This window comes from Lipotes vexillifer, unplaced genomic scaffold, assembly GCF_000442215.2.
Source record: "Lipotes vexillifer unplaced genomic scaffold, Lipotes_vexillifer_v1.1 scaffold2006, whole genome shotgun sequence".
NCBI lineage: Eukaryota > Metazoa > Chordata > Mammalia > Artiodactyla > Lipotidae > Lipotes > Lipotes vexillifer.
The window spans coordinates 328,344-353,338 of NW_006776141.1; positions in this window are offsets into that span (position 1 = coordinate 328,344).

A 24,995-nucleotide genomic window follows, 5' to 3' on the forward strand; every position below is an offset into this window, starting at 1 on the left:
CCCTACATCCTTGTCAATGCTTATTTGAGTTAAAAAAATTATTATAACCATCCTAGTGGGTATAAAGTGGTATCTCCTTGTGGTTTTGATTTGCAGTTCCTTGATAAAATCTTCATATTTTAATGCGTAGAATTAATCATAAAGTGAGCTTTGATAAGACAAAATCAACATGAAAATGAGTGGCTTCGTCTATCTCCAGGAGATTATTTAAGATTGGTGTATGATCTCCCCTAGAGTGAATGATTCTGGGCTGAAAATAAAACACATGTTGCTTTGAAATTAGAAGAATGTATGTGGATAATAAGACAACAGTTATCCCCAACTTAAAAAAATACTGCTTAAAGTAATGAGGAAAAAAAGAAATTACACCACGTTTTGTTTCCATGCCACCTGACAAAAGATACTTAGTTCTTTGCATGGCATTTCTTTATGTAATTCTTTCCTGTCTTAATGGTCTATTTATTTATTTTCACAGTGTGAGTGAAGACACCCAGGATGGCTCAGGGATCCGGGGATCAAAGAACAGTGGGGATTGCAGACCCAGAGGAGAGTTCTCCAAATATGATAGTCTACCGCAAAGTAAGGCATCTGGTTAAACGCTGGGGGCGCTGCCGTGTACGTGTCTGTGTTCTGGGTAGGGTAGACTCCACAAATGTTTTCTGCCTAAAGGGCCTTGACTGTTAAATGAATAATTTTCTTCTCATATCCTCTGATTCCCCAATTTTAAAATTCAAGGAAGTTAGGTCTTGTCATCCTTGGTATTGAACACTTGAAAGAGACTATATGGCTTAGTTTTCTTTAAACCAAAGATTGCCTGAACAATGCAGATAGGCACGTGTTGTCCTTTTGTGTAAAGGCCTTAGTGTAACATTAATTAATTGAATGTGTTCAAACCCATAGTACGGATAAGATCTGGTCTAGATACTGTGGGAGGGACACAGAGGTGTGTATGTATTAGATAGTTTACAGCTGGTAGGAGACATAAGATGTACACAAATAACTGTTATAGCGTCCAAGTGTTAATTTCCAAAAGAGAAGTGCAAGTAGAGTGTTACATAGTCTCAGAGGAGGGGGCGATTACTTCCAGCCTCTGAGATCTGGGATGGGCTGTGCAGGAGAGGCCTTTGAACTCAGTTTTAAAGGATCTGTAGGACTCCCTTCTGTGGAAAGCAGAAGTGAAGAGCAACATTCAAGGCAATGAGATGCATTCAGCAAAGGCAAAGAGCTAGAGGAAGTGAAGGGCAACCAGAACCAGTTAGCTTGGGCAGAGGATGAATTACAAGTAATTGGAGTAAATGGAGGAGAGATTTGGGGAAGAGAGTCTGGGATGGAGCCAGATTTTAGAATGTTGAATCACAGGCAATTTAATCATCAAAAACTTTAGTGCCGGGAGTTGTAAGATCAACATTTCTTTGGGTTGATGAGCCTTGCGCCAGTGTGCCAAGTGGACTGTTATCGAGCGTGGGTTGGAGGCTTTGGTGGGGTGCTTCCGTATCTGTGAGAAAGGTAAGGAGGACCCTAATCTAGCAGGGAAAGTGCCCCTCAGAAATGAGCAGGACTGAGCAGAGGGATTAAAGAGTCTGAATTAGCAATGACTTGGAAACGGAATGAATATGAAATTAGAAGGTGAATAGAGAGTCAAAGATAACTGGGTTTTTGACCTTGGGTAATAGAAAGGCATTGGTGCTATTAATTCAAACAGGAATATTGGGAAGCATATGTTTTAAAGGAAGGAAATATGGTACATAAGTTTTATTTGTGCATTGCTGAATTTGAAGAAACAGTTGCTGCTTCTCATACACCTTTTTGATGTCTGCACGTTTGTAAAAATGTAGCCTAACTGTATCATATATTAATAAGGAAAATGAGTTCATCTCGTCCATTTTGCTAAATATTTGAGTTGTCTGCTCAGTTCTGTGTATTCTGCAAGATTCTCTGTTCTATGTTAATCATATGTGCAATGTTGAACTAATATTCCTGGATGATCAATATGGTGAACTTTTCTTTTTTCCTTGTAAAAACAGAGCTCTCAAACTAATCTTGCTTTTAGTACCAAATTCCTTAAACCTTTGCTTTGAAAAAGAATGCTTAGATAACCCATCCCTAAGAGAGGTGTTTATTAAGTTGTAGTAAGGAAAAAAGAGATTAGTGGGGCTAACCAAGTTGTGAGGCATATAGAATAATATAGAGACGTTTATTTGTTACCTTCTTAACCCACCTCAAACTAGGAGACCCTCTGCCAAGCACATAGGAACATGGGGTTTGGGGTCAGATCTGGGTTAAAATTGCAACTCCGCCACTTCCTAGTGGTGTGACCTGGAGTCGGTTATTTAACCTCTGTGAGTCTCTGTTTCTTCATCCAGAAAAGGGGGAAAAGGTGGGAGAAAGGATAGTACCTCCAGGAGTTATTGTGAAGATTCATTTGGATAAAGTAATGAAAGCATCTTACATCCTGCTTGGCGTAGAAGTGGTCCATGATTCTTCTTTTTCTTTTATCTTTCGGTCTTGTAGCAATAGTAACACTTGGAGAGGAAATAAATTATGAAATGTATAAATGTTGGTGCTGTTAATAAGGTGATTAAAGTGCATTCATACAGTGAGTTGCTTTTTATGACACAGGAAAGCAATGCAGATTCTTTTATATTATTCAGGAGATTGCAAATTAATGGATTATTAAAGGTTAATAAGAAATGTAAAGCTCATGTAATCCAAACAACTTCCCACAAGAATGTTTGGTATTATGTTGAAAGGGAAAACTTCCTACCGGTTTGTGGGAACTTGATTTTTACTTTTTAGGTAGTATCAGGGGGCTCTTCATTTTTAAATTTTAATTTAGCTACAAAGTTGTAAAATGCTGTAATTCTTTAGAGAAATGACTATTAGTTATTTGGTTTCTATATTGGAAATCTGTCTTGCTTCCTCATGATAAATCTGTGGGGGGTATGTATGTGTTCATGTTATTTGCTATGTTAGTTAATTGGTATAAAAGGGACATTGGATCTGTGCAATCTATTAGAAAGAAAGCAGGCACACTTATTGCCCCGTATGGGTCCAGGACCTGGAATCATTTAAACCTAGTTAGTTTGACTAACTTAGGCCCTGGCTGTGTTTGAAACATGGGATATTCACCTAGTTTTCTGCTGTAGACTGACCATTGCCTGTGACCAAGACTTACCTACTGCAGGACACTATCCTCAAGGTATAGGTAAAGATTGAATCTTGAAACCAAGGTTGATTCAAAATATTTTCTATGGAAGTCCTCTTATGTAACGATTTATTCAAAGTCATAGCTATAAAATCAAACCTTTTCTCAGAGTTCTACAGCAAAAATTTACATTAAAAATGTGCAAATAGTGCTTTCATTTTAATTTTCTTTCTCTTGCTTGTTATTTCTTTCTCTTGTCAGATGTTTTCAGTGTGAAATTTTTGCTTGGACTATGTTGTGTTGATTCAGATGCTGACATTTAAAAAGCTAAATCTAGAGAAATGGAACTTTTGAGTAAACCTCCGACTAATAAGTGGGGTGATTATGTCCATAATGTTGTTGTGACTTTTAAATGCCATTTAGGATGGTAACCTTCTGACATATAGGTAATGATGGGTGGGTTTCTTAAGCCTATACTTTTCAGAATACTCTTTATTTTCTTTTCATGTGTTCTATGTCATTAACTATGAGAAGTTATACTTTCCCAAGGCATGATTTATTTATTGACTTGAGCAGACTTTCTACTTTAGTTTTTTTTATCCTTCATATCCACATTTTGGATTGGAGGTGTGCATGAAAAATGTATTGGTCACATTAAAAATCGACTTAAAAGAAAGCCTTATTCATTGTCGTCTAGACCTGTTAACCTTTTTCCTTTTTTTTAAATCCTGGATCCAAAAGATCCTGGGGTTATTGAATTGCCCAGTGTAATGATGGTATTTGAACCTGGCTGTACATCAGATCATTTAGGGGTACTTTATAAAAATGCTGGTCCTCAAAGAACCCCCAAGTTGTTTGTGTTTAATATGTCTGAGCTGGGTCCTAGGAATCTGAGTTTTAAAGTGTTCTCAAGAGAATCTGATGCCCAGCTAAGTTTGAAACACATTTATTTAGTGTCTTTTAAAATATCCAGGTGGAGTATGCAGTGTAAAGTCATGGGGAAGTTGGTGTCTTGAATTGGGTTTTTGATTTTGTAATTATTTGCAGATCTTTCAAGATGTAGAAAAACCAGGGTCTTATAGAGTTAGAATTGAGGAATTTTAGTAGCTTCATCTTAGAGATTTTCTAGTCAATACCCTCATCTTATAGATGGGAAAATTAAAGTATGGGGAAGATGCATAACTTGCTGAAGGCTACTTGGCAATTTCCCAGTGAACCTGTGATTGTGTCCAGGTAACTCGACAGCCCAGTTGGTGTCCTCTCTCCTGTTACGTTATCAACCACAAACTACCGTTACTACATTGTTGGGGCTGAAAGCCATTGGTTAGAAAATACCACGTGGCAGATCTTTGGTTTTCGAGGTTATTCTCAGAGGTGTGACTTGGGTTACCTTTGAACATTTGTAATGCTCAAGTTTCATTCTTCTTGCTAGTGCTCTTGTTTCCTGGGTGAAGATGTTGTGAAATGTTTACTTTCTTTTATAGCTAGGAATTCTTTTGAGTGAGAGTAGGTTGCTTTCTGATTTTATTTGGTTCTCTGAGAGGTGTTGGTAATGTCTCTTGACAAATTTCCACCTGGACTGGCAATGTTATTTGGTAGAACTCTGGGAAATTAAATGGTAGGTGGACAGAGAAAATTGTAGCTTACCGTGACCCAGGCTAGGGTCAGGAGGTGGTATAATGTGATGGAAGATGCCAAACAGGGAGCCAAGAGCCCTGGATCACTTACTGCTTTGGTTCTCTCGGTGGGGAACTTCATCTTCCTGGCTCTGTTTCTTATTTTGCCTTCCTCCTTCGCAACTAAGGAACACTTCTTACAAAAAAAATGTATGTATTTAGTGTCTACATAAAATAGAAAGAAGCATGATACAATTAACCCTGTTTACTCACAGGGTAAACTTAATAAATAAACTCAATAAATAAAATACTGTTTTGGCTTCATTTCCTCTTATGTAAAGTGATGGGGATTGGACTAAATAATGTGCACAGAACTTCTCTGCAGTGATTTTGAGAAAGCTAGCAACAGGACACTGTTCTGGAATTCGTTGATGGCAGTTGTAAAGGCCAGTGCAGTTGAGAGTCAGGGAACCTGCAGACCCTGGTGACCAAGGCGCAATGAGGATTAGAAACTCTTTAATTAGCAAATATGTATCGAGTGTCATTTGTGTGCCAGACACTGTTAGATGCTAGGAAGGCAAGATGAATACTATTCCCTGAAAGAACCCATTGGCCAGTGGGGCAGAGATGGGGTAACTAGGCAATTGCAATGCACGTAGAGGTACACTGAGGGGTCTGGGAGGAGATAGAAGGGTTGGGAGGTCCATATCAGGAGAGAGGATGATGATGTCATAGAAGACATCCAGAGGGTTTGGCCTGCCTTAATTCTTGAAAGACGAATAAGAATGAACCTTGCAGAGAATGGGAGAAAAACTATGGAGGCAGAAGGACTAGCCCATGCGAAGGGACAGAGTTGTGATGTATACTGAGTTCTGGAAACTTCAAGTGGCTGTTTTCCTGGAGCTAGGTTTCTGTGATGAAGGTTGAGAAATGAAGCTGGATAGGTAGATTAGGGCCAGATCATAAAAGATCTTATACATCAGGCAAGGAGTTTGGATGCTGTGCAGGTATCTTCTCTTTCTGTCTCTGCGCCCACACTCCCCTGCTCTATATGCTGCTCGCTGTACCATGTGGACTGCATCTACAGGGCTCCCGTGACCTCTGGCTTTCAATTGAATTTGGTCCATGGGAGCCTGAGGAGAGGTGGGGGGGAGGAAGAAGAGCAAGGTCAGGGTATTTCTTCTCCTGGCCCCCTCTTGGCAAGGTCTCGCACTGGCTGTGTCCCTTGACTGAAGGTCATTGCTCCTCTCTAGGCAGACTGCTCTCTTCCTCTGGGTCCAGATACCCTTTTCTTCAACTCATCCTTTGGGACCTTGGGGTGGTGGTTCCAGTTTGTATTAGTAATCTATTGCTGTATAACACATCACCCCCCAACTTAATGGCTTAAACACGACATTTATTGCCACAGTTTCTGTGGGTCCATAATCCAAGTGCAGATTAGTTGGGTCCTCTGGCTCAGGATCTCTCACAAGCTACAGTCAAGATGTTGGCTGGAATTGCAGGTTCATCTGAAAGTTCAGCTGGGGAAAGGCCCACATCCAGGCTCACTCATGTGGTTCTTGGTGGGATTCAATTCCTTGAGGGTTATTGAATGATCGCCTCGGTTCCTCACTGTCTGTTGTCTGGAGGTTACTCTCAGTTCCTTTCCGTAAGTGCCTCTCTATAGGGTAGGTCACAACATAGAAGCCTGTTTCATCAGAGTAAGCAAGGAAGAGGTGGAGGGTGGGGGTGTTGGCAGTGGGATTCACACTATTTTATAACCTAATCTTGGCTGGAACACTCCATCCCTTTCATTATGGGCAAGTCTCCAGGTGTAGCCCTCAGTCAAGGTGAGGGGTTTATACAAGGGCACAAATACCCAGAGGTAGAGATCATTATGGGCCACTTTAGAAACCATTTACCATATGGTTCTACTTGCACAAGTCAGAGGTTCCTGAATGTTCCCTTATGGTTCCCCTATGCCCTGCTACTTCTTTATACTTGATCCTTTATGAAATAAACCTTCCTTGAATTGTCCTATATTTTATTTGCCATCTGTTTGCCAATAAGCCTCTGACTCATACAGGTCTAATCCCCGAAGCAAAGAGAATCCACTGAGATCCTGTTTTTCTTCACAATGAAATTCTCCACAAAAGGATTTAAGTCAGGGAAGTCGTATGTTCAGTGTTCAGGATGGGATTGCGGAGGGAGGCTGTAAGAGAAATGGTAGGGTTAGTAAGCAGGAGAATAGTTTGGTGACCTTACAGGAATTCACCGGAGGAAAAAATGATGTCCAACTCAGTGGCAGTGATAATGTAGATGAAGAGAAGTGCTTGAGAGCTGTTTGGGAGGTAGAATCTACAGGATTTGGTGACTGATAAGATGCAGGGCAGATCTGACGGTAACGAGAGGAAATGAGAGGGTTCCTCTCACTAGGTTATACCTGGGAGTTGTCTGAAGGTCTCTGGGGCAACAAAATTTTGAACCAAATAACCATGGAACTGGATTGCCTTCCCCTCTTCTTCTATGTAGATAAATCAAGAGGGTCACGGAAAGAGGCTGTAACTGGACCAGGATATCTGGCTATTTATTGTCACTGCCCCGCTAGTTCACTTTTGGCCCTGCACAAGTTGTCTCTATGTTTTATTAAGTCCAGTTTCGTCATTTGTGAAGTGAAGTGTTAACTAGGCTGAGTGATCTCAAAAGCACTTTCAGTTCTAACATTCCAGGGCTTTAATAATCTGTAATAAAGAAATCCACATTTTATTATGCTTATTCCTTCATAGCCTCCTTTGCTTTCTTTTTAATTTTCTTTAAAAAGTTAACCCAAGTAAAATTTTAAAACACAGGGATGTCAGTATGTTTAAAACAAATACTTTCTGGTCTTGGCTGTCTTTCATTTTCTTGTCTTTTTTTTTAACATTAAATAAAATTCCCAAGGACAAACTACAGAGAGTGTTCTGGGTAACTAATTTAATTGTTCAATCTGCATTTTAAGATTCCTTTCATTAAATATTTTGAAGGTTCTTAATTGCCTTAGGAAAAAAACTGTTCTGTTTTCCATTTCCCCTAGGATTCAACTTGTGAGGGGAAATGCTTCCCATCCCATTATCTTGGTTGGCAGGAGACAGGAGTGCAGGCAAGTTCCAGACCAGTGCTATCAGTGTCCACAGATGAAAGGGATGGTATTTTTAGTGTGGAGAATAGCACAGTGTGGTTTAATATGATGTGTTTGCCTGAATATAACTTTCTAGTTTGAAAGCCTTTGGTGTATTTAAGGCTTCATTTCATTTTTTCAAATTTTTTCCCTCATTTCATTTCAAAGAGTCTAAGATTTTACACTTTGGCAGACAGTTTATTACTCTAGCTATTGATACTTGTGTATCCTTATACTATGGAGAACCTGAGTGGCCACAGAGGAGATTCCCCATTCTCAGGATTTTGAACAAGAAAAACTAAAAGTTAATAAATGTCTGTGAAAGGAAAATAAAAGTGTTAAATCATTGCGGGGGTAGGAGGGTTATTTTTAAAAAGTCTGTTAGTTTGCAAATACAAATCAAAATTGAAAAAAGGCAATGAGGGAATGGAAAAAATATACAAACATATAAATACAGATATAGACATACACCCATTCCAAAAGAATATCCATACTCTTTGGTGAATAATATCCAAAGATGGAAATAACTCAAATGTCTCTTGAAAGGGAATTAATTAATTATTCATATTTGGGATGATCCCACAGTTAGGTTACTGAACTTCTGTTCTGGTAGACCTAATTATTGCTTTGCAAGGGAGATGGTTACTGACATCCTGGGATATGGTCAGATTGACTGTTCTTTATTTTTAAAACCCTATAAGACTATCATTTTTCTTTTACTTGCTAAATATAATGGTTATGTAGATGTATTAAAAATTATTGTTTCCATTATTCTTAATTATTTTCTGCACCTCTGTGCTTACATCTGGAGTCATTTTTCTTTTGTCTGAAGAACTACCTTTAGTATCTTCTGTAGTGCAGGTCTGCTGGACATAAATTCTCTCAGTTTCTCTTTTTCTAAAAATGTCTTTGTTTCATCTTCATTTGTTGGACGGTGCTTTTCCTACGTATGGAATTCTAGATTGTCAGTTATTTTCTTTCCACACTTTAATGATAACTTTCTTTGTCTCTTGGCTTCTGTGGTTTTTGTTGTGAAGTTACCTGTCAGTTTGGTTACTTTGTTGAATGTAATCTCTTTTTTTAATCTTTGACTGCTTTTAAGATTTCTTTCACTTTGGTTTTAGCACTTTTACTATGAGCTGTTATTTTCTTTTTACTTATTGTTCTTAAAGTTAGTAGCAGTTCTTTTTATTTGATTGGTGTTTGGAAAATTCTCAGCCATCATCTTCTCAAGTATTGTTTATGTCTAGTTTTCTCTTTTTACTCTTCTTGGGATTTAGTTCATATAGTATGACTTTTTCTCTGTGTTTCATGTTCTTTATGCTCTTTTCTGTATTTTTTATTCCTCTGTGTTTCAATATGGATGTTTTCTACTGACCTAACCTCCAGTTTACAAATTCTTTCCTTAACTGTATCTAATCTGTGGTTAAATCCATCCAGTTGAATTTATAACATTAGTTATTACTATTTAAGTTCTAAAATTTCCATTGAATTCCTTTTGATAGTTTCCAGTTTCCTGCTAAAATTCTCTATTTTGTCATTTAATTCCTTAAACATATTAATCATAGTTATTAAGTTAGTACCTGATACTTCAAAATCTATATCACTTGCTTGATTGTTTATATTGTCTTCAAATTTTTTTCTAGTTATTTTTTTCTTAAGTTCTGCACATTGTTTATACAACTAACATTGAGAGATAATTTTTAAGGCTCTGGGGGAATGTTATCTTACTCCAGAGGGTACTTAGTTCTAAATGTTTCTTTTTTCTATCAGTTAGGCAAGGGGCAGACTACCTTAATCTAATCAGATACAGAGAGTATATGTAGCAGGATTTTAGTTCTTGTTAGGGCTAGTATATTTCTAGATCACCTTTACTCTTGGGTGCAAGCTCTTCTGGTCCCAACAAAACCCCTGGATGTTCGCTCAGTTTCCTCGTCCTTGGTGACTCTGACCTTCAGTTGTTGTCCCTTGAGCTCCATGAGACTTCTAAAAGCACAGATCATCTTCTCTGTCATGCCTTTTGCTTAAGAAATTGGCAGTGTCCTGAGAGGAAAAAGAAACTCCAGTTGCCAGGCTCATCTTCTTAGCTCTCTTCTTTTTCAGATCTTGGTCTAAAGTTCTTAATGCCTTTGTAGCGCTCCAATGCCTTCAGACAAATTTAACAAAACATTTTTCAGTCTCTCTGGTTACTCTCAGCAGGAGGGTTTTCCTGAAACATTTACTTAGCCAGTGCCAGAAGTAGAACCTTAGAACATTGGCTTTGGAGGAAGATAGATCTGTCCCTGATAGCCTCAGTTTGCTCTTCAAATGTTTTAGAAAAGACATTTCCTAAGTGGTTTATTGGTCTAGGGTGGCAGTGGTAGAGATGAAGAACATGAGAGACTTTCAGTATATTTAGAAAGTGGAATTGACTTGGAGGGTGAGAGAGAAGGATTCGGGGCTGATGACTAGGATTCGGGCCTGGGTAGTTGGGTGGCTGGTGGCACCAGTCACTGGTCTAAGTAGGAGGAGGAAGATGACTCTAAAGTGTAATATCACCACAGTACCCAAATGACATTTATTCTCCCCAACCTAGTTCTACAGAACTCTAGAAAGGGGGACTATGTCAGGCAAATAACTCTAATAGGAAATGGGCCTGAAAAGAAGCTTTATCTAAAGGAAATCTTACCTGGCTCTAAAGGGCTTTTTGGTCTAGAAAACAGGACATAGTTTATACCTGTCAGTATGACACTTCTGAACATTTTTGTATTTGTTTCCTAGGGCTGTGATAACAAATTGCCACAAACTGTGCGGCTTAAAATAATAGAAATTTATTCTATCACAGTTCAGGAGGCTAGACGTATGAAATCAAGGTGTCAGCAGGGCTGTGCTCCCTCTGAATGCTGTAAGGGAGAATCCTTCCTTGCCTCTTCCTAGCTTCTTGTGGCTGCCAGTAATCCTTGGTGTTCCTTGGATTATGGCTGCATAAATCCAATTTTACTTCCATCTTCACATGGCCTTCTGCTTCTGTGTCTTCACGTGGCCTTCTTAAAAGGTCATTGGATTTAGGACCCACCCTAATCCAGTCCAATTCAGATCTGATATTCACTTAACTAATTGCATCTGCAAAGGTCCCATTTCCAAATAAGGTCACATACACAGGTATCAGGGGTTAGGATCTCAACATGTCTTTTTGGGGGACACAATTCAACCTGTAATAGTTGCTAATTTTTCTCTGCCTGAAGCTTAGCGCTCCTTGCAAAAAACAAATCAACAAGTAGTATATATATATTTTAAAATAAATTTATTTATTTTATTATTTTATTTATTTATTGTTTTTGGCTGTGTTGGGTCTTCGTTGCTGTGTGCCGGCTTTTCTCTGGTTGCGGCGAGTGGGGGCTACTCTTCGTTGTGGTGCGCGGGCCTCTCATTGCGGTGGCTTCTCTTGTTGTGGAACACCGCCTCTAGGTGCACAGGCTTCAGTAGTTGTGGCTCACGGGCTCTAGAGCACAGGCTCAGTAGTTGTGGCGCACGGGCTTAGTTGCTCTGCGGCATGTGGGATCTTCCCGGACCAGGGCTTGAACCCGTGTCCCCTGCACTGGCAGACGGATTCTTAACCACTGCACCACCAGGGAAGCCCCAACAAGTAGTATATTTATTGAACATCTGCTTCTGGTAAGGCACTCTAATTTATTCCCCCCCACACTTTTGTGTGGGGGAATAAAAAGTAGGGTACCACATGGTCCCTGTCCTAGACAATTTTAGATTGTCCAAGACAATCTCCCCAGTTGGGGAGACCAGGGGTGGTGCAAGACTAAGGAAGAAAATAAACATTTATTAGCTACCCAGGGTATACCAGACCCTGTCCTGGGTGCTGAACATACACTGAATCATTTAATCATTAGAATAGCTTGTTAGGTAGGTGGTGGTCACCCTATAATTCAGATAAGGAAACTGAGTTTCAGAAGGGTTAAACAACTGATATGGGTATTTGAATCTGGGCTTGCTTTATTTTAAAGCATGTGGTTTTTAAAAATAAATTGAATTACATAAAAAAAGTAAAAAAAAGGAAATTTCAAGGCTGTTTATAATTAATTACAGGAGAGTTGGTTTGCACAGGATAGGCATCCAGAGGAAAAGAAATTTGAAGAGAAATGATGTGAATTGCATCTTTAAGAAAGGGTAGGATTCAGTCTGGTAGAAAGAGAGCCAAGAAATGATTCTAGGTGATGGGTGCTATCTGAGAAAAATATGAGATGTTAAGAAAACATAAGATGATAGGACTTCCCTGGAGGCACAGTGGTTAAGAATCCACCTGCCAATGCAGGGGACATGGGTTCAAGCCCTGGTCCTGGAAGATCCCACATGCCACGGAGCAACTAAGCCTGTATGCCACAACTAATGAGCCTGCGCTCTAGAGCTGGCAAGCCTGTATGCCACAACTACTGAGCCCGCCTGCCATAACTACTGAAGCCTGTGCGCTTAGAGCCCATGCTCCGCAGCTAGACAAGCCACCGCAATGAAAAGCCGCGAAACGAAGAGTAGCCCTCACTCGCCACAACTAGAAGAAGTCCGTGCGCAGCAATGAAGACCCAACACAGCCATACATACATATATACATACATACATAAATAAATCAAACGTAAGATGTATTTAGGAGATAGTATATTTTATAATACTAAATCTAGGAGTTGTGCCTGATGTAATAATAGCCTCATTCTTTGTATGGAGACCCTGAAGCATGAAATCATAAAATATTTTTAGTTCTGAAACTCACATGGTGAGATATTGGTACAGCTGAGCTTTCCACCAACTGATTTTCTTTCTCCCTTTCCTCTTAAAAAACAATTTGTTTTCCATTTTAAAAGTTATAATTGCATTTTAAAAGAATCGAAGCATGAACTATAGAAAAAAAAATCTCACATATTCCTACCATGCAGATATGACTACAGTAACATTTTGGTCTGTTTCCTCCCAGTTTTTTAATTTGTATCAGCAGTGTATATACAATACGTTAACTGAATGGGTAATCATAGTGTATGTACAATTTTATGTTTCCCTACCATATCCTAAGCATTAATCTGTGCCACAATACATTATCATAGTTTTGAAGGTTGCTTAATATCCTAAGTGGATTATGTCCCATAATTTAATTTTTTAGTCTCTCCTAATTAATAGCAGAATTTAGAATTCCTAGGTCAAAAGGCATAAACTGTATTGTAACTCCTGATACCCACACCCACACCCACACACACACTTTTTTTTTTCTAGAGGGTCAATCTTGGTTTTTGCATGGATAGACTACGTTTCCCTGGGTAAAGTTCTGTGTCAGCAGACTACAGAGAGAGAGAGAGAGTGAGGGGATTTCTAATAATCAGGGCCAGTGTCTGCTTCACTCTCAACCTCTACACCAGCTGCTTCGTGTCTCTCGGAGCCTCAATGCTGGGGGATTCAGACACTTTCAACCTGGAACCTTTCCAAGCCATTTGCTATTGTATCCTCTATTTGTTTATCTTAAGCAACTAACTAAATAAGAATAACAGCTCAGCCTCTTTTCACTCCCCACAGCATTTTTCCTGCCTCACCACCCCTGCCTATATAGTTTAACAGTGGGGTTGCTTCTTACATTTTAAAGCTCAATACAAAAGCACAGTCCTGAGAAGCAGCCAAGTCCTGCAGCCAAGTTTGAAGAATAAAACTTTAAAACAGCCCTTCTGTCACCCACTGGGGAGGGGAGGCAGGCTTTGCTATAAATAAGTCACATTCCATTTCTATCTCATCCTTTGCAGTCCTCTTGGATAATGCTTTTCATATATGACTACAGTGTTCTCGAACTGCCCACTCGCCCCTTTCAACCTGCCATCTTATATCTCATTTTATTTAAATGTTTAGTGGTTCTGGAGTTTAGGGACCCTGTCTGAGAGAGGGCTAGAACTTTCCTTTCATCCTCCAGGGTTAGGTGTCATGAGACAAAGCGGCCGACTTGTTAGAAACGATACTTTATCTGGCACATTTTTAGCAGATGCCTGTATTAGTTTTCTGCTGCTGCTGTAACAGATTAACACAATTTGAAACGAAACAGACTTATTCTCTTAGAGTTCTGGAGGTCGGAAGTCGAAAATGATTTGGCCGAGCTGCATTCCTTCTGGAGGCTCTGGGGGAGAATCCCATTTCCTTCCTTTCTCTGGAGGCTGCCCACATTCCTCAACTCAGGACCCCTTATCACTCTGACCTCTGCTTCTGTCACTGTGTCACTTTCTCTGACTGACCCTCCTGCCTCTCTCTCACAGGAAACTGTGATTACATGAAGCCCACCCAGATATCCCAGAATAACCTCCTCATCTCAGAACCCTTAACTTAATCACACTTGCAAAGTCCCTTGTGCCATGGAAGGTAGCATATTCACAGGTTTTGGGGGCTAGGTTGTGGACATCTTTGGAAGGGGCATTTATTCTGCCGGTCACACTGTCTATCTTTGGAAAGGGAAGGAAAAATAATTTTGGAATTTTATCTTTTTTTCATAGCTGGGGAGGGTGTGTGCTGAAGGATTGGTATTCCTTTCAGTGTTTGGTAGATACAACCTAAATTAAGTCTGGGTTATCCATTTGTATTGGGCCAAGTCCATCTGAGGGCAGAAAAGAGAAGCCTTTCAGCAACCGGCAGTGAGGATGGGAGGGTGTTTCAGTTGAAGACCTTCCTTCCTCTTCACTGGGTGCCCTTATTAGGCCCTGCTCAGGACACAAGCAAGCCCTTGCCACTGAAGGGAAATGACCAAGCAGGTGCATTCCAAATAAATGAAGGAAAACCTCCTTTACTGTAGCCCCATATTGTGTGGCTTCCTTTTAGGACTGTTTGTCTCCAGTTATTTTATATTTTAGAATCTATACAAATTATGGTACTGAGCAATATAATTAATAAACACTTTCCCCGTGGCTGGCCAGCCAGTACAGTAGAAGACCATGACCTTACATTTTTTTTTCAGCGATAAGAGAGAGTGCTGTCAAAAGGCACTACCAAATGTAAAATAGATAGCTAGTGGGAAGCAGCCGCATAGCACAGGGAGATCAGCTCGGTTCTTTGTGTCAACCTAGAGGGGTGGGATAGGGAGGGTGGGAGGGAGGGAGACGCAAGAGGGAAGAGATATGGGAACATATGTATATGTATAGCTGATTCACTTTGTTACAAAGCAGAAACTAACACACCATTGTAAAGCAATTATACTCCAATAAAGATGTTAAAAAAAAAAAAAAGGCACTCGCCTTAGCCTGAGAGGAATGTCAGTCTGCTTGTTGCCTTTCCTGAGCCCTCTCTTTCCACCCTTTTTCAGGCGCTGGCGAGGAGTTGTGACATGTAATGGCCAACAAAAGGCACACAAGTGCTAGTGTTGGCAGTAAAACTGCCCAGTAAGAGCATGACCCTGGATGCTAGAAGGATTCAAGGTAGATGAGCCCCTCCAAGGAGCTAGTCAAGGAAGCAGATGGTAGAGCCTAACTGTCAGCAAGGGACTGGAGTGAGCTTTTTCTCCAAGAAATTATTAATATCATTAAGTTCGCTGCCTTCCTGGGAAGGAGAGGTCAGTAGGTGAAAAAAACCAAGCAAGCTACTGCAGCTGATGACACATTACAACTTTAGGACAGTGGTCGGCAAACTACTTGTCCTGGGACCAAATCCATCACCAGGCCAGTTTATGTATGGCACTCCAGCTAAGGATGGTTTTTCCATTTTGAAATGGTTGGGAGGAATCAAAAGAGGAGCAACATTCCATGATGTGTGAAAATTATGTGAAATTCAGATGTCAGTGTTCATAAATCACGTTTTATGGAAACAAAGCCACGCCATTGCTTTACCAGTTGTCTGTGGCCTTTGTTGTGCCACTGTGGAGGAGTTGAGTGCTTATGACAAGAGACTGACCATATGACCGGCAGAGCCTAAAATATTTACAAACTGGCCCTTTACAGAGCCGTTTGCAGTCTCTGTTTAGGGGATTTGGAAGAGACTGAAGAAGCATCTGCCAACGTCCTTGTTGGGACAATATTTCCATAGGAACCAAGACCCAGTGATTCTGCATACTGTTGGCTCATTTCCAGGAGCCCACAGAGAGTCTAACTGCAGGATGGGCATACGAGAGAACTCTGGGACCAGGGTGCATTCATGTGCTATAAATAACACACCGGTCCTGTCATTCCCCCTTGGAAGGGTATGTTCCCCTTTACTGAGGGGTCACAGAGTTTGTACCAGTGCTTTACAGAAGAGATTTTGTTTGTCTGGTTGTTTGTTTTTTTTAATGAAAAAGAGCATATTGAGCCGTTGGAAGTGTTGGGCTGTGTGTTCTGAAATGTCCTGGTAGGAAAAGCACTAGCTACCTACGTTTCAGATGCAGCATCCAAATGGCCCTCCTCCCTCCAGGACCCACTTTGTCTGGGTATCTGGCCAGGGCTTGGCACGTGATTGCTCACACTGATAGCACCTCTGCAAGTTCACTGCTGTTATTCCCACTCTGCCTGCGAGGAGAGGGGCTTCTGGTGGGTAAGCTCATGCCTGGGGTTCCACTCAAGGTGTGAAGCCATTTCTTCACAGACCAGGCTCTTTTCATAAGACCTGGAAGGAACAGTCCAACCACCTGGGAAGCTGCTTAATTCTGGTCTTTAATCTAGGACAGCAGGGCTATCACAGGCTCATAAGCAAAATGTCCTAATCACTGAGATATAGTATTCAGGAATAATATTAAGTATCATCAATAGACACTTTGGTTGTTTCTGTGTCTTGGCTGTTGTGAAAAATGCTGCAACAAACATACGAGTGCAGGTGTCTCTCTGAGATCCTAATTTTGTTTTCTTTGTATATATACCCCAAAGTGGGCTTGCTGGATCATATGGTAGTTCTACTTTTAATTTTTTGAGGAACCTCCATACTGTTTTTTCATATTAGCTGTACCCACTTACATTCACCAGCAATGAGCAAGTGTTCCCTTTTCTTCATATCCTCGTCAATACTTGTTGTCTCTTGTCTTTTTGATGATGGCCATCCTAACAGGTGTGAGGTGATATCTCATTGTGGTTTTAAAAAAAATTTCTATTTTATATTGGAGTACAGTTGATTAATAATGATGTGTTAGTTACAGGTGTACAGCAGTGTAATTCAGTTATACCCATACAAGTGTCCATTCTTTTTCAAATTCTTTTCCCGTTTAGGTTATTACTCTCATTGTGGTTTTGATTTGTATTCACGATAGCCAAATATGGAAACAACCTACGTGTTTGTCAGTGGATGAATGGATAAACGAATATGGTATGTGTATACAATGGAATATTATTCAGCCATGAACCACAAGGGAAATCCTGCCATTTGCGACACAATATGCATGAACCTGGAGGATGTTATGCTAAGATAAATAAGCCAGGAAGAGAAAGACAGATTTTGTATGATCTCACTTATATGTGGAATCTAAAAAAAGAGTTGAACTCCTAGAACCAAAGAGTAGAATGGTGGAGTAGAATCAGAACTGCCAGGGGCTGGGTGGTAGGATGGCCGGCAGGAAATGGGGAGATGTTGGTCAAAGGGTACAAACATTCAGCTATAAGATGAGTAAGTTCTGAGGATCTAATGTACAGCATGACGACTATAGTTAATAAGACTGTATTGTGTATGAAATTTGCTAAGAGAGTAGATCTTAATCATTCTCACCACACACACACACAGGTAACTATGTGAGGTGATGGGTATGTTCATTAACTTTATTGTGGCAAATATTTCACAACTTATGTCAAATTATCATGTTGTACACTTTAAATATATACAAATTTGTCAATTATACCTCAGTAAATCAGGAAGAAAATTAACTTCCCCTTTATAGTTCCTTCCATATCCTTTACATTATGTTCGTGACAGTCCTGAGGTATTATTTATTTCTACTTTGTAGATCAAGAAACTGAGGCTCAGAGAGGTTAAGAGACTTGTCTAGGGTCAACTAGCTTTTAGTGGCAGAGCCAGACCTTCTGACCTGGGGTCTGGTGTCCTGTACATTACTTCCCATTGTTTCTCTATGAGGCAGGGCTGGCCTGACTGTGTCACTCAAACTGATCTTAGCCGAGGACCATGCTACTGTCTAGGCTCACCGTCAGTGGTGGCTCATCTTCATCCTCATTGGTGGTCACCAACCAGCCTCCAAAGACAAATTTCACATCCTAGGTGTCTTTGGACATGACTTTAAAATTGTGGCTCTGTTGAATACAGTGTATGTCTGAATCCCTTTTTCTTCCTCATTACCACATCTGTTGCTTGTGGTTTAGCCCAAACAAAACAGAGCAAAACCAAAAATGGATTCCCATTTACGTGATCCTTACCACATGGCATAATGCATGTGTTCTGCTCAGAAAAAGGCTGAAAAATCATAGGGAAATGCAGCTTCAAAGAAGGTTTGCATTCTTGAAGACACAGGAATATATCATTAATCAGAACTGCCGCTTACTGCTGAACAAATTTCATCTAAGGCAAATTTTTAAATACTGGAGAAGATCCAACTTAAGCATGTATAACAAACACTCTGTCCTGGTTTCGCCCCAATCTCGCACATTCCCTCTCAGTGTTTGTCACTGGAGTAACTTCCTCCGCCTGCCCCAGGAATCCTTGGCCTCCTTCTCTTATGCATGTGGTCTGGGGGCAAACTCCTATACTCATATACTGACCTGTCGATCCTGAAATTGCTGTCCCCCCTCCAAATTCCAAACACCTGCATCCAGCTACCAAAAGGGCATCTCTGTTTGAATTCTCCTCACTTACTGCAGACTCAACTGGTAGAACATAAATATTTGTTTGCCCTCCTGAAACTTCTCCCTCTGCAGTTCAGTGGGAGGAGCATCATTCCCTAGCTAGCATCTGAGTAAAAAACCTGAATCTGATTCTTCTTGACAAGAACCTCACTCACCCACCCCTCTTTGCCATGGAAATATTTTAATTTTTGTATGTGTCACATTCTGTGTCTGTCTCCCTATGATACTGTAAACGCTTGGCACCAAGTAGGCACTAAATAAATGTTTGCTGAACAGACCTGTTGATTAAGCATTCCTGAAACATATCCCATTATCCTTCCCAGATGAGATTTGGGGCCACATGACTTCTTTTACAGGATGGATCATGTAACTCAATCTTTGGTTCAAAGATTGGTAGCAACTCTCCAAGCTTTGCAAACTTATTTATCTTCGGAATGACAGGGCTTGGCTGCTCTCCATGTCATGTAACAATTCTGCTATCACATTTCCCTCCTTGCTTTCTTTCTTCCCTCTCCCCCATCTTTCACATTCCTGTCTGTGAGAGAGAATAAGAAGAAATGAAGACAAGAATACAAATCCATATTTCTCTCACCAGTTAAAAATATCCGTTTTACCATTACGTGTGTTGTCCTCTCTCTGTGTCAAAATTAAAACAGCTTAGTTTCTTTCTTTTAGTTTTTTTTTTATTATTGCAGAAATAGTTCCCACTTATTGTAAAAAGAAAACCCAGAAATTATAGATAAAAACACAAAGAAGAAAATAAAATGTGTAAAGCCCCACCTCTTACTCAGAGATAACTTTTACTGGTACGCGGGCCTCTCGCTGTTGTGGTCTCTCCCCTTGCGGAGCACAGGCTCCGGACGCGCAGGCTCAGCAGCCATGGCTCACGGGCCAGCCGCTCTGCGGCACGTGGGATCTTCCCGGATGGGGGCACGAACCCGTGTCTCCTGCATTGGCAGGCGGACTCTCAACCACTGCGCCACCAGGGAAGCCCCAGAGATAACTTTTGAAGTACCTACTTCCATACCTTTTTTCCTATTTGCATGTTTTAAAAAAATGGAGACTTTATATTCTTGCTGTTAGGAAAGTTCTTTTCACTAAATAGATTGAGAACATTCTCCCATGATTTAAATATTCATCTAGATCGGGGGTTGGCAAACTTTTTCTGTAAAGAGCCAGATAGTGAACATTTTAGGCTTTGTGAGACATACTACTGTTATAGTGCAAAAGTGTAGATAATATGTAAATGAATGATCATGACTATGTTCCAATAAAACTATTTACAAGAACAGACAGTGGGCCAAGTTTGGCTCATAGGTTCGACTATAGTTTGCCTATGTTTGCTCTGGAATATCATTTTTAATGGCTAAACAGTATTCTACTTTATCCATATATCATGATTTACTTAACCAATCAGAATAATAGCTACTGTTGTTTGAGGCCTTATGCTGACCTTGGCACATTTCTGGGTTTGCTCTATGTACTTTCTTTTCCTGCCTATAACCCTGTGAAGTGTACGTATCATTCTTTTTATTTAACAGATGAGGAAACTCAGATAAAGAACAGGTAGGTAATTGGCCTCACTTTAGATGGCAAGTTGAAAAGACAGAATTTAGATTTGTTTGATTTTGAGAGGCCAAGCTCTTAACCACTCATTACGTTTTTATGCATATTGGTGGTTATTTCCTTAGGATAAATTCCTAGAATTAAAATAACAAGTGCATTTTAAGGCTTTTGATCTATGTTGCCAGGTTGATTTGATGTCCGTTTCTCAGGTTGTATATAACAGGGCTTTTTGTTCTTCACACCCTTGCCTATAGTGGGGACTCTTTAACCTTTCCGGTAATAGGTAAATTAAACCTCATTATTTTAAATCACATTAAAAATTATAAATACAGATAAACACTAATCTTATGCATATTTCTCATCTATATTTTTAAAAATTGAAGTATAGTTGATTTACAATGTGTGAGTTTTAGGTGTACAGCAAAGTGATTCAGTTATACATACATATATATCTTTTTATCAGAATCTTCTCCCTTATAAGTTATTACAAAATATTGAGTATAGTTCCCTGTGCTATACACTAGGTCCTTGTTGGTTATCTATTTTATATATAGTAATTTGTATATGTTAATCTCAACTCCTACTTTATCCCTCCCCTATATGTCTTCTTAAGTGAATTTTTCATTCATGTCTTTTCCTCATTATTCTTTAAGATCATTTGTCTCTTCTATTGATTTGTTGGAGCCTTTCAAATAAGGGACTCCTTTGGTGTTAATGTTACCTTGCTTGTTATGAAAATAGCCTGTTTACTTTAAAGCGTTATTGTCTTTACAATTGAAAAGAATTAAAGAGAAAAGTATCCTGTTTTTAACATAATAGCACCCGTCAGACTTCTGGAATTTAAAAAAACAGAAAAAAAACAAAAAAATCTGTAAGTTAAGAGAGAACTTATTTCTTCTGGGGAACTTGTTCCTTTAGTTTCCATCTCTTAAGTCACTAGGGTTTGTGTTCTTTAATTGGAGCTACTACTTTGCTGTGGCCATGGCAACACATCTTAGCTGCCATGAACAGCACACACCTTGACAATATATTGTTTTTAGAGAGTGGTTTTCATTAACCAGTGTATTATGGAGAGTCTAGATGAATTAATGGGGTGTAGACCCATAATTGTATAATAATAACAGTAATAAAAATAGTAAAATTAACAGTTACTATCTACAGATCACTTACTGTATTCCAGCCACAATGCTAAATGCTTTGTATCATTTAATCTGATCTTCACAGTAATCCTAGGCTGTGGCTATTGTTATTACCCCTAGTTGATACATGAAGAAATTGAGACACCAAAAAGTTAAGTGGCTTGCTCTGGATATACAGATGGTAAATACTGGAGTTTGACTTCAACACCATGCTGTACGGTTCTGAGTCTTACAGGCTTATTCTAAAAGGATGCTGGGGGGTATATGTTTACTTAAACAGTGTGAACATGCATGGCAAATATCTTGATTGTAAAAGCTGGGGTTAGCACTGCGAGACTCTAAGACAGCACTAGGATCAATGGCCACGGTAACTGCCAGGATTTCAGAACCTACGCTCTTACAAAGATCAGAGTTTTGATGCTTCATTAGATTTAAAGAGCCCAAAGGGTAGCTGCTTCAATATATTCTATCTTGGGCTTCTCTTGAGGACCATCAAATTAGAAGAGGGTCTCTGACGGGGAAAAGGTGGAATAGTAAGGCATCCTAGGCACTAGGACAGAAGAACCACTTCTTTTCTTCTAGTTTTATTGAAGTATAATTGACAAAATTGTGTATAAAAAACACAACATGATCATTTGGTATAGGTTTACATTATGAAATATTTGCCACAGTAAATTTAAAGACATCTGTCACCTCATGTAGTTACTTTTTTTGTGTGATGAGAATGCTTGAGATGTGCTCTGTGAGCAAATTTCAGGTGTACAATACAGTATGATTAACTATAGTCACTATGCTATACATTAGATCTCCAGAACTGAGTCATTTTATAACAAAGTTTGTACCCTTTGACCAGTATCTCTTCACTTTCCCCATTCCCCAGCCCCTGGCAACCACCATTCTATTTTCTAGTTCCATGAGTTCAACTTTTTTTTCAGATTCCATATATAAGTGATATCGTACAATATTTGTCTTTCTGTGTCTAGCTTATTTCACTAAGTGTAATGTCCTCCAGTTCATTTATGTTGTCACAAATGGCAGGATTTCCTTCTTTTTTTATGGCTGAATAATATTCTGTTTTGTATATATATCAGCTTCTTTATCCATTAATCCATCTGTGGACACTTGGGTTGTTTCCATGTTTTGGCTATTGTGAATAATGTTGTAATGAACAGGGGTACAGATATCTCTTCAAGATACTGATTTTATTTCTTTTGGATATATATCCAGAAGTGAGCTTGCTGGACCATATGGTGGTTCTATTTTTAATTTTTTTGGAGAACCTTCATACCGTTTTTCATAATGGCTGTACCAATTTGCATTCCCACTAACAATGCACAAGGGTTTCATTTTCTCCACATCCTCTTCAACACTTTTTGAGGATAGCCATTCTGACAGGTGTTAGGTGATACCTCATTGTGGTTTCAATTTGCAGTTCCCTGATGATTAGTGATGTTGAGCATCTTTTCATGTACCCATTGGCCATTTGATTGTTTTCTTTGGCAAATGTCTATTTAGGTTCTTTGTCCATTTTTAAATTGGATTATTATTATTATTGCTATTGAGTTATATGTGTTGCTTATATATTTTAGATATTAACCCCTTATGAGATATAGTTTGTAAATAATTTCTCCTATTCTGTAGGTTACCTTTTCACTTTGTTGACTGTTTCCCTTGTTGTACAGAAGGTTTTTAGTTGGTTGTAGTCCCACTCATTTATTTTTGCTGTTGTTGACTGTGCTTTTGGTGTCATATCCAAAAAAATTGTTGCCTAGACCAATGTCAGAGAGCTTTTTCCCTACGTTTTCTTCTGGGAGTTTTACAGTTTCAGGTCTTATATTTAAATCTTTAATCCATTTCCAGTTAATTTTTGTGAGTGGTGTAAGAGAGGGGTCCAGTTTCATCTTTGGATGTAGATTCCAGTTTCCCCAACACTATTTTTTGAAGAGATTATTATTTACCCATTGTATGTTCTTGAGGCCCTTGTCAATGGTTAGGTGACCATATATTTGTGGGTTTATTTCTGGGCTCTCTGTTTTGTTCCGTTAGTGTGTGTGTGTCTGTTTTTAATGCCAGTACCATACTGTTCTGATTACTATAGCTTTGTAATATAGTTTGAAATCAGGAATTGTGGTGCCTCCAGTTTTTTCTTCCTTCTCAAGATTGCTTTGACTGTTCTGGGTCTTTTGTGCTTCCATATGAATTTTAGGATTGTTCTTCCCAATTCTGTGGAAAATACCACTGGAATTTTGATAGAGATTGCATTGAATCTGTAAATCATTTTGGGTAGTATGTATATTTTAACGGTGTTAATTTTTCCAATCTATGAACATAGGATATCTTTCCATTTATTCGTGTCTTCTTCATTTTCTTTCATCAATGTCTTATAGTCTTCAGGGTACAAATCTTTTACTTCCTTGGTTAAATTTATTACTAAGTATTTTATTGTTTTTGATGCTATCATAAATGGGTTTGTTTTCTTAATTTCTCTTTCAAATAGTTCATTTTTAGTGTATAGAAATGCAACTGATTTTAGTACATTGATTTTATATTCTGCAACTTCTCTGAATGTTTTTATTAATTCTAACAGTTTTTTTGGTGGAGTCTTTAGAGTTCTCTATGTACAAGATTGTGTCATCTGAAAACAAAGATATTTACTTTTTCCTTTCTAATGTGGCTGCCTTTTATTTCTTTTTCTTGCCTAATTGTTCTGGTTAGGACCTCCAGTACCATGTTGAATAGATTCTTGTCTTTTTCCTGACCTTAGAAGGAGTGCTTTCAGCTTTTCATTGGTGAGTATGATGTTAGCTATGGGCTTGTCACATAGGGTCTTTATTATGTTGAAATATGTTTCTTTTACACCTAGTTTGTTGAGAGGTTTTTATTTTCTTATCAGAAATGAATGTTGAATTTTGTCAAATGCTTCTTCTGCATCTATTAAAATGATCCTATGATTTAAAAAAAAATTTTTTTATTAGAGTTTAGTTGATTTACAATGTTGTGTTAGTTTCAGGTATACAGCAGAGTGAATCAGTTATACATATATATATATATATATATATATATATATATTCATTCGTTTTTAGATTATTTTCCTATTTAGGTCATTACAGAGTAAGAAGTAGAGTTTCCTGTGCTATACAGTAGGTCCTTATTAATTATCTATTTTATATATAGTAGTGTGTATATGTCAATCCCAGTCTCCTAATTTATCCCACCCCCCCTCCTTACTCCCTGGTAACCATAAGTTTGTTTTCTACATCTCTAACTCTATTTCTGTCTTGTAGGTAATTTCATTCGTACCTTTTTTTAAAGATTCCACATATAAGTGATATCATATGATATTTGTTTTTGTCTTTCTGACTTACTTCACTCAGTATGACAATCTCTAGGTCCATCTATGTTGCTGCAAATGGCATTATTTCTTTCTTTTTAATGGCTGAGTAATATTCCATTGTATATATGCACCACATCTTCTTTATCCATTCCTCTGTTGATGGACATTTAGGTTGCTTCCATGTCCTGGCTATTGTAAATAGTGCTGCAATAAACACTGGGGTGCATGTATCTTCTCAAATTATGGTTTTCTCCAGATATATGCCCAAGAGTGGGATTGCTGGATCATATGGTAGCTCTATCTTTAGTGTG